Here is a 15134-nt window from a genome sequence, read left to right as displayed (position 1 = left end):
TTTACTAATCACGCCCACGTCAGGCTGATAAAAATAGCCTCCAGGGTCGGGGGGGTGAGCGAGTCCCCCTGATGTGGGGTTGGGGGCGGCAGGGCTGAGGTCTCGGGGACTCCTGGTGGCGGCCTGAAATCACGGCTCTGATTAAGTAAGCCAACCGTAACCACTAGAGCTATGCAAACCTCCTGACCCCAGGTTTTGGAGTATTTACTTACGGGGAAGCAGAAGGAAAATGGGGAGGCGCTTCCTGGAAAAGATTCCAAATTGTTTTCCGACGTGCTCTGTTCCCAAGCAAAGTGAGAAGGCTCGCTGTCTCCTCCCCGGCCTCTCCTGTCTCCAGTCTCCTGTCTCCGTCTCCGTCTCCGTCTCTGTCTCCCTCCCTCCCTCCCTCTCCCCCTCCCGCCTCCCCTCTCTCAGTGTTTTCTCCTAAAGCAAAACTTCTGAATTAAAGGCTTCTGCTTTTGAGTATTGGCTAGTGCTTCTTCCCATTTGGCGGGGGTATTCATCCCAACCTCTTAACCTGAGCAGCTGCTTCTGCCTGTTCCACTAATCAGCTAACCCAGAAAGTAAGCCGGTCATCTGTACAAAGGACACTCGAGAGGCAGAAGATGCTGGACAAAGAAATGGACTCATGTGCCAGGAGACCTGCGGCTTGTCTATTTCCCGAGGAGGTGAGGAAGTGCTTAGCCCACGAGAAAAATCATCTTGACTGAACTGCGGTTTTAAATAAGGTGAGAATTTCACAGTATTTCAAGTATCAAGTGCCTCAGAATGTGACTGTATTTGGAGATGGGCCTTTCAAGAGGTGATGAAGTTAAATGAGGTCATGGGTGGGCCCTGATCCAATCTGACCAGTGTCCTTATAAGAAGAGGAGGTCAGGACACAGACACGCACAGAGGGACGGCCGCGTGAGGACACAGGGAGGAGACGGCGTCTACACAGCAAGGAGAGAGGCCTTGGAAGAAATCAACGCTGCTGACACCTTGGTCTTGGACTTCTAACCTCTAGAAATGTGAGAAAGTACCTTTCTGTGAGTAAGCCACCCAGTCATGGTGTGTTACAGCAGCCCTAGGAAACACACACACACACACACACACACACAAGCATTTTTAAGCCACGGGAGGTTGTAGCATCTGTGACTGGAAACCACTGGGCCAGGACGTCAAAAACTATTCTTTTTTTTTTTAATTTATTTTTGGCTGTGTTGGGTCTTCGTTGCTGCATGCGGGCTTTCTCTGGTTGCGGTGAGCACTTCTCATTGCGGTGGCTTCTCTCGTTGTGGAGCACGGGCTCTAGGCGCGTGGGCTTCAGTAGTTGTGGCACACGGGCTCTAGGCGCGTGGGCTTCAGTAGTTGTGGCACACGGGCTCTAGGCGCGTGGGCTTCAGTAGTTGTGGCACACGGGCTCTAGGCGCGTGGGCTTCAGTAGTTGTGGCGCACGGGCTTAGTTACTCCGTGGCATGTGGGATCTTCTCGGACCAGGGCTCGAACTCGTGCCCCTGCATTGGCAGGCGGATTCCTAACCACTGCGCCACCAGGGAAGTCCTTCAGAAACTTCTTAAAATGCAAATGTAGCTCAGGGAGGTTGTGGGCCAGTGAGTGTCAGCAACAAATAGTTTGGCATTTTTGTCATGTGAGGTGGCACAGCCTATAGCGTGAGCCTGGACTCTGTAGGCAGCCTGCCTGGATTGGACCCTCACGCTGTCCCTTCCTGGCTGTGTGCCCACCAGCAAGTGTCTTAACCTCTTTGTGCTTCCTCTCGCAAAAGGGATATAATAATGCTCACCTCTTGGCATCCTGAGGATCAAGTGTGTTAATATTTGCAAAGGGCTGAGAAGAGCGCCCGTTCTCACCCTCACCTGAGAGGCCCAGGTGACAGGTGACAAGGAACACAGGACACTGGTTTGCTGGAGGGGGCACAGAGCAATGATCTCGAGCACGGTACTCAAGCGCTCAGTCTCGGAACCTCTTCACGCTCGCAGAAGTGACCGAAGGGGCCCCAGAGATCCTCTGTTTATGTGAGCAGTACCCAGTGATATTTACCATATGAGAAATTACCAATTAGAAATTTACCATATTGGAAAATAAAACCGAGAATATTTGAAAACATTTCTTAATCATTAAAAAATAACAATGATAGGGCCTCCCTGGTGGCGCAGTGGTTGAGAGTCCGCCTGCCGATGCAGGGGATACGGGTTCGTGCCCCGGTCTGGGAGGATCCCATATGCCGCGGAGCGGCTGGGCCCGTGAGCCATGGCCGCTGAGCCTGTGCGTCCGGAGCCTGTGCTTCGCAACGGGAGAGGCCACAACAGTGAGAGGCCCGCGTACAGAAAAAAAAAAAAAAAAAAAAAAAAAAAAAAACAACAATGATAAAGACTTTATATTTTACAACAAACAGCAATAGTTACATTTTTGCACATCTCTTTACTGTCTGGCTTAGTAGAAGATGCTGGATTTTCCTGTCTGCTTCTTCAGTCCGTCCGTCGTGTCTCGTTTTGGCTGGAGAAAGAGCAGAAGACCTTGGGGCACACAGACATGTAGCTGCGCAGAGAAGGGCCTCTGGGGTGGGCCGAGTTTCCAAGGTGCTTGGCAGAGCCCGGGGCATGGGGGGCAAAGGCAGCGGGCTGATAGGTGGGCTCCCTGTCCTTCAAGCAGGACAGCCCCGTTTCCATCAGGCTCACCCCTTGGGCTTCTGGGTTGTCTGATCTAGGGCGTGGGACTGGTTCTGGGAGGTTCAGGCAGGGGAGGTTCCACCAGGGGCGCCGCAGAGGGAGCCACTGGGGCCCTGGGAGTTGCGGCATGAGAGGCCTCCAGGTGTGCCCAGGTGGGGAAGGCAGGGCGCCGTGTCAGCTGAGGCGCCTCCACACCCGACTCTGGGAAACACCTCTGGCAGCTGCGCGGAGGCCCGTGGGGCAAAGGCGCTGGCTGCTGGCTCACCCAGGGGGCAACAGGCCCCAGGGACACAGCACACCTGCTCCCCCGGTGCCTCTGAGCTCCCATGCCCAAGCGCACCGTCCCTGCGGAGCTGGCCCCATACCCAGGCTCTCAGCTGTCCAGAGCGAAAAGGGATTCGATCCAGGTGACCTGTCTCCAAACCTGGGCTCCCATCTTGCGACCTGCCCCCCTTAACCAGGTCCCTTGAGTGCCCACAGCAGCAGTGACGGCTTGCTTAGGCCCCGCCGATGGTGCAAATGGGGCCCTGGGCTGTGCTGGCCTTTCGTGCAGCTTCAAAGCCTGGGTACTTGTGTCCATCGCGGAGGCCAAGACACACTGGGCCCAGCTCGCTGTGGACGCCAGCCCCCTGGACGCAGTCCGGCATCCCAGAGCCCCAGGTCACGCTGACCGGTCCTTTCAGTGGCCAGGAGATGTCACCCTCACATCTTTTGCAGAGCCAGGGTCAGAAGGCCATGGAACCTGAGAGCTTCAGGCAGGTGAGTGCAGCAGGCAGCCAGGTTCTCCAGAGAGACAGAACCAGTAGGAGAGAGAAATACATATATCTCTGCATTGTAAGGAATTGGCTCACGTGATTGTGGAAGCTGACACGTCCTCCAGTTGGCCGTCCTGCTAGTGGGAGACCCAGAACAGCCGATGGGGTGAGATGCAATCCGAGTGCAGAAGAAATCCCACGTCCCAGCTTGAACACAGGCGGTTCTCCGGCGCCCTTTTGTTCTATCCAGGCCTCCAACGGATTGGATGAGGCCCACGCACACAGGGAGGGCAACCTGCTGTACTCAGTCTACAGATCCAAATGTTAATCTCATCCAGGAACACCTTCACTGGCACACCCAGGATAATGTCCAAATGTCTGGGCGCATGTGGCCCAGCCAAGTTGCCATGTAAAGTTAACCGTCACCCCCGTAGAAGCTGCCCAGGTCTCAGGGTGAGCGGAGGGGCCGGGACCAGCCCACCCTCAAGCCTCCTACCCCACCATGCTCTCCTCGGTGCCCCTGAGCATGATGGACAGGACCGCCCTGGCTGAGGGCTCCTTCCGGCTGAGAGGCGGGGCAGGGGCCCTCCCCCGCTCTCCAGTGGGCCCGCCTGTGGGAACCAGAGTCCTCACGTCCCTGGTCCCAGTTTTAAGGCCATCTGCTTGTTTCTGTAACTTTCCCCAGAAATTTGCTTCCAAGCAGTCCCAGTGAAATCAGTGCAGACAACTTTTTAGTCCATCCAAATGTAAAACCGTGTCTTATTTTCCAGTCTCTGCCACCCACAAACCTTGGGCAGCGGCCTCCCGGCTCCTCACTGCAGCGAGGCGCCATCACATGCAGGTGAAGGGGCCTCTCAGCCACCAGGGAACGGGGCCCAGGGACGTGAAGCCGGGAAGACTCAGTCCAAGCCAGCAGCCTTGATCCTTCCGTCCAACCGGCCCCTTCCCTCCCCCAGCTGCTGGATGAAAGGTCGGGACTAGAATAAACTCTAAGCAGATATCAGCATCAATTGAGATAAACATCAAGCTTTATTGACCTAAGAGGTAAATATTGATGGAGCTTAAATACCAAATCAATATTTACCTCTAGGGACAATATAGCCTGAAACTGCAGTTGGGATATGTGTGCTTAAACACATCCACAAATTCCCGTCTTCATCAGGAGTGCCGGCCGTTCCAGCAACACATGAAGACCCCAAGACACTCCATTTCTGGAGGCACCAAACCCGAGTGCTGGCCGGAGATCTCAGTCAAAAGGGAGTGTTGGCACCAACCACGAGGTCCGGAGCTGAAGCTGCGTGGCCCACACAGAGCAAACTGGGAAACTGACTGTCACATTTTTGCTGAGATTCACCTGAGAGGAGATAAGATTCCAGCCAGAAATGTACCTAGTGTACACACCTGCCAGCCTGGTCTTGTCACCAGCACCTGCGTGGCGTGTTCAGCAAGGGGCCTCCCCGCTCTCCGGGCTTCTCAACCCCAGGGAATAGCCTCTGCTGCGATAAGAGTGGTGTTGACTGTTTGCTTAGAAACAGTAGCCGCAGCAGGTGTAAAGGATTAAGAAAGTATCGGGAAAAAGAAGCCAAGAGTTCAAGTTGGGCAGCTGTACCCATTAATTCCCCACCCTGCTGTGATGTTGACATTGTTCCGGATTGAAGGGATGGCCCCGGAGCCACCTCCCTGCGAGGCTCCCCTGCTGACCAGCCCAGCCTCTCCAGGCTTCTACCTCCCCTCCATCCTTTAATTTAAAAAGCTTGTGTAATAAATGAATAAGTCCCACAGTACAAAAATTCATCAAGTACAAACAGACGTAGGAAAAAATACAAGTCTTCTTCCACACCTTGTGTCTGCTGTCCTCCCAGAAGTGGCCACCATGAACGGCGGCCAGTTTTCCCACCAGACATTTTGCTGTGAAGATACCTACATGTATCATTACAGCCAAACAAATTACTATTATATAAATGGGCTCCGGCTATAGACCTTATGTAACAGGATGAGGTGGAGAGCTTTCAGATTAATAAAACAGAACAATCCATTCGGTCTTGTCATTGCTGCAGAGCATTCCATGACAGCACTTCTCAAACTTTTGGTCTCAGGACCCTGGCACACTCTTCAAAGTCATTGAGGACCCCCGAGAGGTATTGTTGTCATGGATTACATCTGTTGGCATTTATCATAATAGAAGCTAAAACTGAGAAACTAAAATACATTCATTCATTGAAAAATAAAAACAGACCCATCACACGTTAATATATATATATAAAAAAAGAACACATTGGGGGCTTCCCTGGTGGTGCAGTGGTTGAGAGTCTGCCTGCTGATGCAGGGGACACGGGTTCGTGCCCCGGTCCGGGAGGATCCCACATGCCGCGGAGCAGCTGGACCCGTGAGCCACGGCCGCTGAGCCTTCGCGTCCGGAGCCTGTGCTCCGCAACGGGAGAGGCCACAACAGTGAGAGGCCCGCGTACCGCCAAAAAAACAAAACAAAACACATTGGTATGAAAAAGAATTATATTCCAAAACAAAGTCAGCGAGATGAGTGGCATTGTTTTATATCGTCGCAAATTGCCTTAATGTCTGCATTCTCCTGTCTGTTCTGTCTCCCGTCTGCTGGGACATCACACGTTGTGTAGCCTCTGGAAAGCTCCACTGGCCACTCAAGAGTAAATGGAAAGGACAGAAAGCGTCTTCGCCTCATGAAAACGGCTTTGACCTCACGGGCCCGGAGGAGGCCTTGGAGCCCCAGGGGCCCAACCACTGTGTGGGAGCTTCCTTCTACAGTAGGGATGTCACAGGTGTAGAGTGACAGTTCTCCTACGTGTTGGTATAACTTCTGCATCACTTGCAACATCTCAGTTCTTGAGGAACCTACTGACCTGTATTTTTGAGCTCCAACTACGTCCCTGGCACCAGGGCCTGGGAAGGGGCACCGTGCCCACCAGAGCTTCCCTCTTGGGACGGGGCGGGGGCTCCATCCCGAGAGGGAAGCTCTTACGTAGGTTCGTGAGTGAACCTACGGCGTGACGTTAGGTGGTGACAAAGCTGGCAGAGGCGAACCCAAGACGACAGGAGACAGATTCTAAGTTCAGTGTTAGAGAGGGGCTGTCTGCCGGCCATGTTGGTGGCTCGGCTGTGGGGAGAGCCTGCGGGCGGGAATGAGCCAGTCTGCTCGAGGACCACGAAGAAGGCAGCATGGCGGGAGCTGAGGGGGACGTGCATCTGAAGAGGTGGCCACGGAACAACCTCTGCATTTATTCCAGGCGGGATAGAAGCTGTCTTAGCTCAGGCCTCATAACAAAATACCCCAGACTGGGAGGTTTGAACAACAGAAATGTATCTTCTCACAGTTCTGGAGACGGGAGGTCCAAGATCAAGGTTCTGGCTGATTCAGTTTCTGGTGAGGACCCTCCACCTGGCTGGGAGGTAGTCACCTCCTCACAACTTTCAGTCTGGAGCTTCTGAAAGGTGGTTCTGGAGCCTCTGCTTTAGAATAATGCACGGCGCTGGTTAAAAATGCAGACCCCTGGACCACATCGCACATCTGCAGCCTGTATTTTATTGGCCTGACAGGGAAATGGAACCCCCGGCAGCAGACGAGAGCTGAGCTGGGGAAGTTATGCCCAAATGTCTAGAGCTGTTTCCTCCTGTTTCATTTTCATGTCCTTTGGGATGAGGTAGAGCTGTGCCCCAGGAGAATCTGAGGCTCATACCTGAATATGAGTCTGGACTCATGCGTGACCGTGGAGACCACCTAACTCCAAGCCAGGAAGAAAGGAAACCACCCAGGGCGATACAGACAGAGTGGATCAGCTATCGACCGAGCCCTGGGTAATCACCCCTGAGAGGCGGAGAAGGACCTGAATGCAGCCCTCGGGGATGAAGCCCACGGAGATGCCTGTTCTCTCTCCAGAGACATAGGTCTCCCCAGGCTGCAGGGAGAGCCTGGGGTCCTGGCAGTGCTCGTCTCAGAGCAGGTTTCAACATCCTCAGCCCTTACAGCAGTCCTGTTGGGTTGGTGTTATCATCTCGCACTTTGTGGATGAGAAAACTGTCACTTACAGCTATTTCTTTGAAAGTTTGTTCCTCAGTCTGGGTGCTGCCTGAGCCTGAGAGTACGAGTGTGTGGAAGGGAGACGTGGACACGCTGTCCCGTCCTCAGCGCTGTTGGAAGTTTGCAGCAGGTGGTTCTGCCGTGGGACACCTGTGCACGGCTGGATGTTTAACAGCATCCCTGTCCTCTCCCTGCTGCATGTCAGTAGCAGACTGCCCTCCAGTTGTCACAACAAAAACTGTCCCCAGGATTGTGGAATGTCCCCCTGGTCGAGAACCACTGGCTTGTGGAAGCCTCCTCCCGCTGCAGGAGCAAGGGATAAGGGTCAGGAAGTCCCCGTGTAACCCCCCTGGCCCTACACTGTCCTACCTGGAGGTGGGACCGTTCCCAGCTCAGGGAGGCAAGAGGCCCAGCAGGTGAGACGCTGCGGTCAAAGCCTTTCCACATGATAGCTTTTGCTGGAAGGGAAGGAGAAAGTTCAAGGGCTCCCCAGGCCTGAGCTGGGGAAGGACCTGGTGATGGTGGCAGGCTTTGGGAAGAGAAGTGACTTCAGCTTCTTGTCCAGAGGCCATTTCCCTGCTATTGACAGAACCAGAACTCAACCAGGTCCCCAGACTCACAAGAGGAGATGAGCCTGTCTAACTGGCATGTTCTGGGCAACTTTGACACCACAGGAGGGAACCGTTATCGAATTCAGCCTGGAAAGACAGCCTGGAAATAGTGGTTTTGGGGGAAAGTATGGACAAAAGAACCACCACCCAGCCAACAGCAATCTGTGGGTCCTTGTATGAGCAAAGGGCCTCCACTTCCTCATCTATAAAATGGGTGGGTTGACCAATGACAGTCTCTCTGTGTCGGTTCTGTCCTTCCTGAGGTCTCCCCCAAGGAGGGGGGATGTCGTCCTGGAGCCATGGGCAGGCTGTTTTGTCGCCTGAGCACGAGGGGAGCCCTGAGTTAGAATCTGTTGTCAACGCTGAAGGGAGCTGAAGGAACGTGAAGGGCTGTCAGTCTGGCTGGCACCCTACCCCAGTCTCATCGGGTGGCCGGCAGCAAAGATCAAAGGGCATTCATGTATTTAATTTTTTCTAGACCACAGTTTCCTCTGCTCTAGCTCAATCAACTAAGTGAAAATGGACTAAGAATATTAGATGTCGTGTCCTCCTTCTTGCAAACCGCTTTCCTGCATGAGAAAGAAGTAGGCTGTGTATTTGGAACCATGAAAGATGAGTCAGTGTCTGCCTCCTGATGCTGTAAACACTCTCAGATTAAAGTGGTCCAGGTCGCAGGCAGTGGGAAATGCCGCGCTGATTTCACTAAGAGGCAGGGCTGATGCCAGATCAAAACGGTCTGCATCGGCTCCTACACCCAACCCGTCAGCACCATTAGGACGGCATCACAGCGCCAGCGGGGGGCTGGGGTTTCAGCTCCACCCAGAGCTGGAGCTGGAGACCAACGTGAGTCCACGACCTCTCAGGGCCACAGGGTCTCACTTGTAAATGGCGGTAAACATAACAATAATGATGCCGACGGCTACTATTATAGGGTTATTGTGAGAGCCTGTGCAATAGTGTGTGGGAAGCACTTAGCACACCACCTGGGGGTTACATCCCCTTTGTCATTTCTTGGTTTGTGTTTTTAAATCTTCTCCCTTTTTCTTTGATTAGGAATTAACCAGCTTTTTAATTTACTCGTAAATCCAGCTACTACACTGTTCATAATTCATTTTTTCCTGTTATCCTTATTGATCCTTCTTCTGCTTTGCTTCAGTTTTTTTTTTTTTTTTTGGCCACACCACTCGGCATGCAGGATCTTAGTTCCCCAACCAGGGATCGAACCTGTGCCCCCTGCAGTGGATGTGTGGAGTGTTAACCACTGGACCACCAGGGAAGTCCCTGCTTCAGTTTATTTTATCTCTCTTTTTCCAACTTTTTGAGTGAGATGATGCATATATATAATTTCTTTTTTACCGATGTAAATATTTAAGTCTATGAACATGCTTTAGTTATAGTCCATAAATTTCATCTAGTATTTTCACTGTTATTTCCCAGAAATTCTATAATTTCACTTTGTATTTCCTTCTGATTCAAAAGTTGATTAATAGGGAATTATAAAATTTCTAGGTGAAGGCCTTTTCTGGTTTTGTGATTTTTGTCAACCTCTAGTTGTATTTCACTATAATTAGAAACATTTTCTGCATTGTTTCTCCTCTTTGAAATTAACTGAAATTTTGGCTTATAAATTTGCCAATTTTTATGAATAATGGTAAAAGCTGGGAAACTATGATAGACTCTTTTCCTCCTCTTAAATTTTTTAAAATGTATGTGACTGTTGAAAGCAAGATTATAACATCTTCTGGGTTTATTAACTCTGGAGATGTGACACATCTGACAACTGAAACATAGCAGGGGAGGAGAAAGGGAACAATATGGTTGTGAGGCTTCGGCAGTTAACTTGAGATGGTAAAATATTACCTGTAAGCAGATGTGAGATGTTAGGTAAGCATACTGTAATCCCTAGAGCAACTGCTAATAGCAAAAAGATATAGCCAAAAAGACAATAGATCATCTAAGATGGAATACTAAAAAAAGTTCAAATAACTCAAAGGAGGCGGGAAAAGTGGATCACAGCCAAAGTGAACAAAGTCTCCTATAAATCCTGTGTGTCTGCCTATTTTCCTTGTATCTTCTGTAATTGCTGCTTCTTGAAAGTCTTACAATAATATTTAGGGTATTAATATTCACAACTGCTACATCTTTATTGTAAATCATAATGCTAAAGGTCTCAAAGTGCCTTTGCTTTACCTCACTGCATGTGTTTTGGCTGCAAAACTACCTTGTTTCACGTTAAGACCGAGACCTCAGCCTTTTTGTGGGTGGGTATGCCTTTGCCTATACTTTGATTTTTTTCCGTTTTAAATACCTGGGTGAATTTTGGGTGAATTTCTTGACTAGAACCATGGAGCTGGATTTGCTTCTCGATCGTGCAGCCAGCCTCCACAAAGTCCCCGGAGCCCCCATCTCGTGGTCTTCATCTCCTGTGGGATTTCCTCGTGCAGCGGCCAGTGTATGGAATGTGGGGAGGCGTACGGAAGTGACAAAGTCTGATTTTCTTTCCCTTTTCTTTTGTCTGGACGCCTAGAGGAGTTTCCCTTTGTATTTGGGCACATATTCCACTGGGGACAGCTCCCTCTACCCGCAGCCTGTGGCATCCAGCCCCTCCTGGGGCTCCGGCCAAAACGAGAAGAAGGCGGATTTGGAAAAAACACCTGGTTTCCAAACCCAGCTCTGCTATTACTAGAAGTCACGTGGCCCCTCTGAACGCCATGTGTAGAAATGGGTTTAATTGTACCTCTGGCCACCCCTTATCCACTGGTTTTAGGCTTAGATCAGACAAGAAAGTGCAGGTGACCTGCGGTGTAAAGCACGTGCCAGAGTCCCGTGTTGCTGTGTGCACACAGCTGCGTCTGCACTCCCCACTGGACTTCCCGCTGCACTGGCCGTTCTGGGGGTGAGGGGTCAGGAGAGCTGCCCCGGGGGCTTGGCTGGGGCAGCGGGGGTACTCTGCTCGCAAACACAGAGCTTCTCACTTGTCCCTGCACATGTCCACCTTAGGGGCCTTCCTCTATTTAAGGTATCTCTCCAGGCTTTGTTCAGTTTGACAATTTCATTAACTTCACCACCGCATCTTCGTCCAGGTGATTGATAAAATTCTGGCCACTTCAGAGCCCAGGACGGAGTTCCGAGCAGCAGGGCCTTCAATCTGGGTTGACAGCCATCACTTACCTGAGCTGATTATTCCTACTTGGGTTGCAGTGATTCAACCAACACAAGCGTCTGATTAAATCTGGTACCTTCTGCGCCGACCTGCCAGCCGGTCTTGCCGGTTCACTCCCGTAAGTGAGAGGCTCACTGAGTGTGTAGCCCGGAGCTTAATTAAGGCCTGATTGTAGTGTCTGCTCCCAGGGGTGTATGCGGTTCACTGTGTTAACAGCAGGTAAGCACCTGCACCCGGTGTTCTTGGCCTTGGCACTGAAGACCGGGGCTGGATGGTCACGGGAGGACCCAGTGGCTCCCTGGCCTCCACCCACCAGGCGCCAGCAGCGCCCTCCCTCCTCCAGTCGGGACAATCCAGAGTGTCCCCAGGGACACAAAACTGCCTGGCTTGGGGACCGCCGGCCTGCCCAGTGCTGGCTCGGGGCAGGTGCCGTGGGTCGGCCCCTGTCACGGTGATCTCATGCGGCCCAGTACTCCTCCCCCTGGTCTTCTGAGTAGTACCGTGATGCTCCTGCTTCCACGCTGTCCACCAGGCTTCGTGGCTCACCAGACATCTTGCTGCATTCAAGCTGCAGCCTCCATGGTGCTGCCCGGTCTGCTGAGCCGCTGGCCCCATGGCAGGGAAGCAGGGGCACCCCGGCTTGCTTCACCCTCACCCGCGACAGTGCGGGACGGACGTGGGAGCAAAGACAGACAGCTTGGCTCTGGAACTCCACCTCTGGGTCATATTAGCTTCTCCAGGGAAGATGGAGTCGGCCCTCCAGACCGTTTCCGGCTGAGAAAACCGGGCAGAGCAGCTGGCCTCTCTGAAGGTCGGCTTGCGCACCTTTAAGAACCTTGGAGGGGTCCACACCACCTTCCTCACAGGTGCTGGGGCCAAATCGGGTCAGCTGGTCACTTGTGAAATCGTAAAGCTGCTGTGTGGACGAGCACGCTCCACTCTGTGGCCCGGGAGTTAATTCTAAAAAGGGCGCCCAGACTTTCTGATCACGGACAGCCTTGCTCTGCAGGGACTTAGGTTTCCTGGGGCATCTGAGGCGGATGAGGTTCAATCAGGCCCAAACTGGGTTCAGTACGACCAAGCTCCTTGTGAGCCAGGGACACTGTGATTAACGAGCTCCGTGCTCATTCCTCTGTGGAGCGGCAAAACCCGCCCGCCCCGGGAGCTCTGGGGTGGGGGCCCCGGGGCAGATGGGAGGGAGTGGGGCTGGGGGAGGGGGTGGGGAGCATGGCCTCTTGCCTCCTTCACCCCACAGCTCAGAGCTCGCCGCCCTGACGCCTGTCAGCCTGTATCCTTGCTCAGTTGTCGAAGATTTTCTGTGGACGCAGTATCACTGCAGCATCTTTTTTTATTTCCTTCTCCGGAAATTAATAAAATTTGTATATTAAAAGAAAAAACCTGAAAGAACATAATTGTACGTATTTGCTAATCTTCCCTCTGGACTTAGAGCTTGTTCAGTGCATCTGTGTCCTTCAAGGGTCCTGGGCTCTTAAAACTTGGCCCGTGGCTTCAGAGTTGAGGTCGGTCTGCCGGCTGGAAGGCCGTAGGAGGGCACGGCATGATGGCTGGTGGGCCCGCCTGCAGTCACAGAGCAGCCACACGGAACCCTCCGGGAGAATCTTTACCCCCTCTGTGGAGAGTGACATCTATCTCCCACCCCCTGTGTCCGGGCTGGCCCTGTAACCTGCTCTGGGGTGGGAGGGATGCTGTGTAACTTCTTCCTTCAGTGACACGGGATCCCCTCTTGGAGACCAGCACCTGGATGAAGTCTGGCCACCCTGAGACCACCATGCTGGGAGGGAGTGCAAGCTAGCCCCAGGGAGAGAGGGAGTGTCCAACCAGCCCCCCATGGTTCCAGCTCATGCAGCTGAGATCCCAGACACTGAGTGAGCATATTAGTGTCCTGTGGCTGCCATAACATACAGCCACAGACAAGGCTCCAGTGTGAAATCGAAAAGATGTGCTGCCCCATTTGCCTTGTTGCTGAGCTGAGATCCTCAGTCATCCGGGGCTGCACCTGAATTTGACTTGCACTTACACTCTGTGACATTACATGTTAATTTATGGATTTTTTTAATCAGTAGAGATGCAGATGATTTGTTTGGTGGAGAAGATGACCCAAAGGCTGCAGTTCTATTTCCCTGCAGGACAGTGGTCACCTTTGCCTCTGACTTAGAAGAAACTTCAGCCCCACCACATGGCATAAAACCCTGTTCTCCGCTGCTCATTGAACCAGCTTTACCATTTTGCTGGCTCCCAGGCTGAGTTCAACAAATCTTTGGCAGGTGTTCATCCCATATTTGTATGAGAGTCTTATTTTTAACTTTTTAAGATTATACTTGGCCATGTGGACTGACTCAGGTTGTATACTGAATCCAGAGAGAAAACTGATCCCTGAGGTGAGCTTGAGCTTAATGTCTGAGAATATTATGGCCACGTTATCATGGGAAGGGATAACCAGCTGACAGGGACGTGTAGATGAGGAGGGAGGAAAACGGGAAAAACTTTTCATCCAGAAGGATAAACACTACCAGGAGAGACAGGTAACATTTACAGGTCCACGGAGAGCGGCCAAGAGGGGAACCTAAGCTCATCCCCAGATTGGAAAAGCATAAACGTCTCGTGGGCGAGAAGAAACTGCTAAAGAGGGAAGAAAAAGCAAGTCTTTCTCAAGCAGCGCCAGGAGTTGGAGGACATCTGATGGATGCTGTTGCTGGACGCAGTTGTGACAGAACTGGTTATGGGGGATGCAGCCCCTGACTTTAGGGAGTGTGTGATCTAGCTGGGCCCGTGGACGCAGCACCCCAAACTTAAACCGTACAAAACATGTTTCAGGAACCAGGTGAACTGTTTTGAGCCGGTGGTGCAGGCAGCTGGAGCTCAGAATTCAGAGAAGGAGGTGCCAGTGGGGGCTTGGGGTCTCGGGAGGCCTTCCTTCAGGAGGAGAAATGGAGCTGGTCTCTACGGAGCAGAATTCAGAAAGGTAGAGCAGGGTGGGGACCAGAGGACATCCCCCAGGGGGCCCTAACCCAGGGCTGACATACCAAACCCTCAAGGATGCCTAGGCAGGGGAAGCACCAGCCAACCAGAAAGAACTCACCTATACAGCCTGAGGCAACCAGCGTTAGCTCTTCATTTCCTGGATGTCGGGGTGGTTTGATGGTGAATTTTGTGTGTCAACTTGTCTGGGCCACAGTACCCAGATAATTGGTTAAACGCCAGTCCAGATGTTGCTGTGAAGGTCTATTTTAGATGAGATTAACATTTAAATCAATACATTCTGAGTAAAGCAGATTGCTCTCCATAGTGTGCGTGGGCCTCACCCAATCAGCTGAAGGTCTTAAAAGGAAAAAGAGTGTGGTTCCCTGAAGAAAGGGGAGTTCTGCCTCCGGCTCAAGCTGCAGCATCAGCTCTTCCCTGGACTTCAGCCTGCCAGGCTGCCCTGCAGATTTCAGACTTGCAACCCGACAATCATGTGGGCCAACTCCTTAAGCTAAATCCCTCTGTCTCTGTCTCTCACCCTCTCTCTATATAGCCAGCTAGCTAGATATAGATATAGATAGATCTATCTCTGTATCAATATCTGTATCTCTGTATCTATATCAGTATCTGTATCTATCTCTGTATCTATCTCTGTATCTACCTCTGTATCAATATCTGTATCTCATCTGATCTCCCAGACAGGGCTCTCTCCCACAGCAGCAGGACCAGGTGCCTTCTGAGGCTGCGAGCCTGCACCCAGTGTCATGTGTCACCCCGAGTTTTAAGTCCCCACCTGCAGATCAGGCGTTTGCTGCTGCCCACAGCCCACTCCCTTCCCTCCCTGTCCCTCTGGGTCTACGCATCAGCACAGGGTTCTTCATTCCTGTCGTGGCTCCCACACAG

General features: G+C 52.1%; 1 long non-coding RNA gene across 2 annotated transcripts; it reads left to right on the top strand.

The window, feature by feature from the left end:
* Positions 1-412: 412 nt before the first annotated feature.
* LOC309810655 lies at positions 413-5086 on the top strand. 2 transcript variants are annotated; one of them, XR_014295037.1, is made up of 3 exons: positions 413-1028; positions 2441-4394; positions 4587-5086. It is a non-coding gene; the product is annotated as an uncharacterized lncRNA (long non-coding RNA). The 2 variants fall into 2 exon arrangements; XR_014295038.1 differs by having other exon boundaries at positions 2441-4468.
* Positions 5087-15134: the final 10048 nt, after the last annotated feature.

The sequence above is a fragment of the Mesoplodon mirus genome, assembly GCF_964341445.2.
Source record: "Mesoplodon mirus genome assembly, chromosome: 9".
Taxonomy (NCBI): Eukaryota; Metazoa; Chordata; class Mammalia; order Artiodactyla; family Ziphiidae; genus Mesoplodon; species Mesoplodon mirus.
This window is presented reverse-complemented; position numbering and strand designations above follow the sequence as displayed.